This window comes from Erythrolamprus reginae, chromosome 2 (assembly GCF_031021105.1).
Source record: "Erythrolamprus reginae isolate rEryReg1 chromosome 2, rEryReg1.hap1, whole genome shotgun sequence".
Lineage (NCBI taxonomy): Eukaryota > Metazoa > Chordata > Lepidosauria > Squamata > Dipsadidae > Erythrolamprus > Erythrolamprus reginae.
Genome location: NC_091951.1, coordinates 238,176,202 through 238,180,672, shown reverse-complemented (window position 1 = coordinate 238,180,672; position 4,471 = coordinate 238,176,202).

Here is a 4,471-nt window from a genome sequence, read left to right as displayed (position 1 = left end):
TTGCAGATCTGGGCTGTTGTTTGTAAAGGCAAAAACTGCTGTGGTGCAAGATTGGTAGTTTTGGGACTTTTTTGTAAACACTACAGGGCCCTTATTATGTAACTTGAAGCATTCATGGGGGGAATGCTTGTAACCCGGGGATTACCTGTAAATACGAGAGATCAGGCAAACATTTTCTTACTACAATGAGAATCAAATTATGTTATTGTAGTCCTCAACTACAACCTATAGGCTGCATGTGGCCCGCTGAAGTTATTAATCCAGTCTGCGCAGGACCATGAGGCTGCCCATATCATCCCTCCAACCCTTCAGCTGAACACAGGACTTATCTTCGCGAGTCCCATGGGCTGGAACTGAAAGGTAAGGCCAACAAATTTTGCCTGCAGAGACGTTCTGGAGGCAAGGGAAGTGAAAAATGGGATGCACAGATGCCCCAGGAGGCCAAAAAGGGCATTTTTTGGCCAAAAAAAGGAGAAATTGCCTGTTTTGCCTGTTTTTGTTATGCAGAATGCTGCTCGAGGCGGGGAAGCTGAAAAGCGGGGATAACCGATGCCCTAGGGGTCAGAAGAATGGGCAAAAATGTGCTGGTTTTGGCCAAAGGGCCATTTTTGCCTGTTTTTGGCCTGCAGGATGCTGTTGAAAAACGGAGAGAGAGATTTGTTAAGCTTCTTGGGGCTGAGAAGAATTGCTGCAAAACTTGACTTTTCTGAAGTGGCCCACTAGACTCCTAAACAACTGAAATAATGATCTAGTAAAAAGACGAGTCAACGAAAGTCAACGAAAGGAGCAACAAGAGCAAATAAAAACCTCCAGGAGCAGAACAAAGTTTAATTTGTGTGCATTGTTTAATTGACTCTTAAATTGCCCACACCCACTTAGTCACATGATCTAGCCATGCCCCCTCAGCTGGTCCAGCTCCCCAACTGCCAATTCATGGTCCCTCAAATTTAAAAAAATCAAGGACCCCTGTAATTGGGTATCGCAGAACAGCATAATAGTCCATACAATAAAGGAGATAATAAAAGGCAACAGAATTCCACCAGAAATCATTACAGTTCCTGACCTATGTAACTCCTGTGTAGTTCATATAAAACAGTCTTGGTGGCTCTGCAGGCATCTCTTTAGCAGGAGGGATGTTCAATGTTTCCTCCCTCCCTCACTTCCCTTCTCAAGTGAATTGTGTTTCCACTTTTTCATGGAGTAAAAGCCTTCCCTTGTCCCCTTCTTCCTATCCACAAATATAAAACACTCAGTTTAACTTTCTAAAGTATGTTTTCAATTGCTTAAAACATTTTTTTAAAATTAAAATGGAATTTTACGCAAGATTATAAAAACTACAGGAACACAAAGGAAAAGTGAAAAAAGGCAGAAAATATAAAAGAGTAAAAGAAAAAGATAAAAAATGAGGGGGGAAGATATCTAAAGAGTGACTTCCAATATTTCAAACATAAATAATTGCTTTTTCCAGTCTTACAAATGACACGTCTTCCCTTCTTTCAATAAACTACCCTTTGTAATTAAGAGATTCCCCAAATCCCCAATTCCACCTAATCCATTTTAAGCAAAAATTCATATAGGGTTTCCTGTCTTAAAAATATTTACTGCTCCTTTCCGTAATCAGACAAATCAATCGAGCCATTTCTACTATCTCTGCCACCCTCACGATCCTTTCCTCCATATAGTCTTTCACCTAAGGTGCATTCTTGATTCCTGTCACACAACATGTACTTTGGAAACTAAATTTATTCCAGTAGCAAGCAAAATGCTGAAGCTGCTACTCTCAACCTCAAGGCAGAAAATTTCCTATTTACTGTAGTTGTCTGGTGTGATACCCATTTCCCCCCAGTGGTGGCGCTAAAGGTTTATATTGAAAACCCTACATGGGCTGCTGCTTCTGTGACATTTGCTAGATGGACAGTGGATTAAGACTTGCTCTGAAAAGGCAGAAGTATAATGCATTTTATTTGAGACATTTTCTTTATTCTGCTTTTTTAAAAATTAGATTTAAAATCTATAGGAACATTAGGTTTCGGACAAGGAGGGTGAAGGATCTACGTTGTTGTTCCGTGTGTATTTTCATCTATAAAGCTCTTTCCATGAATCTGAATCACAATTTAATTACTTGAATAATACAAGGATATAATTTAATAATGTTTTGATGATGCTTTAGTCTAACAATTCTGCATGTTTCCTAAATTGCTTACCAGCTGGTAATTGGCATGGGGGGGGGGGGATATCCATCACTCTCATAGTTTCTGTTGTTTAATTTATTATAATGCGACGCTAAATGAAATTAATACATAATGGAGAATTTCAGATTAAAAGGAGGGACAGGTGAGCATCATTGACTGTCAAAAAAGATTCAACTCTTCAAATCCTTGGAGAAATACAGTAGTTGGACAAACTTTAAATAAATGCAGCATTTTTCCTTACTAGATCAGGGCAGGCCTATTTTTGTGGTCCAGGACTTAGAGTACACAATCACAGAGTAGGAGGGGATTTTAGAGTATCTTATAGTCCAATTCACTGTTCAGAAAGGAAACACTATGAAATTCCGGACAAACGGCTGTCCTATATGTTCTTTAAAAACCTACTATGATGGAATACTCACAATTTCTGGAGGAAAGCAATTCCACTGATTAATTGTTCTCACAGTCAGGAAATTTCTCCTTAATTCTAGGTTGGATTTCTTTTTGATAATCTTCCTTCTGGTACTTCTTGTCCTGCTCTGGAGAAGTTTAGAGAACATCTGGTCTAACACAGCCAATTTCATATGGTTCCCTCCTTCCCATTTTACCTGGAGATATCAAGTACTGGAGACTTTCTACATGCAAAAGAGCTTCTTTACCACTAATTATTAGTCCACCACCTTGTCTAAGAACTCACAGGATTCAGCATCTTCAGTAAAACAATAAGAGGCTCAAAGAAGACTTTCACCCAAGACCTTGAAAATGACTCTATGCTTAAAAATTAAGCATAGAGCTTAATTTAAGACAATATGTAGAATTGACAATTCAAAATGTAACAGATATGGAGTATGAACTGTTTAGAAATGTATATATGCTACTCTTTTATTTTCAAAATCAATAAAAAAAATTTAAAAAGAAAGAAAATGACTCCTCTCTTAGAAAACTACCGTATTTTTCAGGGTATAAGACACACTGAAATATAAGAATCACCTTAATTTTGGGGGGAGGAAAACAAGAAAACAAGAATTCTGCCTCTGCTTACCAGCCTCAGGAGTAGTGGGGTCCTCACGTCCACTCGGATTTTTGATAATGAGCAGCACCCATCTTTTGTATCTGTTCTAACAACAAAAATGAAGTTTGCTTTCTAAGATTACAGAAAGGTGAAGGGAATAAGAAATTACAAGTAGCCATATAAGATTGTATAATCTCCTGTGTTTTTATATTATTAATAAAACATAATAGTAGCAGATATTCCGTGATTTTTCAGAACCCACTTTTGTTGCATAAGGTAAACCTTAGATTTCTGCTATGGAAGTGGTCAGTTTACTTGGATAAGATGACTAACTAAATTTCCCAGGAAAAGCCTCCTCAAGTAATACTAGGAAAACTTAGAAGAATAATGAGATTTCTGTAAAGCACATATTCTTTAAATCTTTAAGCCTGGCGACATAGGTGGGTTTTCAAAAGTTTACAAAAGGCAAGGAGAGTGGGGGCAGTCCTGATCTCCGGGGGGAGTTGATTCTAGAGGGCCAGAGCTGCCACAGAGAAGGCTCTTCCCCTGGGTCCCGCCAGACAGCATTGTTTAGTCGACAGGACCCGGAGAAGGCCAACTCTGTGGGCCTAATCAGTCGCTGGGATTCGTGTGGCAGAAGGCGATTCTGGAGGTATTCTGGTCCGATGCCATGTAGGGCTTTATAGGTCATAACCAACACTTTGAATTGAGACTGGAAACTGATCGACAGCCAGTGCAGGCTGCGGAGTGTTGATGAGACATGGGCATACCTGGGAAAGCCCATGATTGCTCTCACGGCCGCATTCTTCACGATCTGAAGTTTCCAAACACTTTTCAAAGGTAGCCCCATGTAGAGAGTGTTGCAGTAATGAGTGACTGTGAGCAGTGACTCCCGGTCCAAATAGGGTCGCAACTGGTGCACCATGTTTACAAAATGGCTGCCTCTCTATTGGCCTTGCTGTGAGGAAGCCTGGCTTTCAATGCAATTTCCCGGGACACTTTGGAAATCAGGCGCTACGTGGAAATGAGGATCCCTGCCACCTGGAACCACCTGAAAATGCAACACGTGAAGTGTGTGGGCGGGGCTACATTCAGAGTATAAGACTCACCCAGATTTTCACCTTTGGGGGGGGGGGAGATACTACTGAAAAATATGGTAGTATCAATTTTATTATTATTTTTTGTTGAGCTTCTTACTTGCAGTATCAATTTTAATGGACCAATTATTTATGTAAGCATGCACTCATTTCTCGGTTCTTCAACTTCAAGC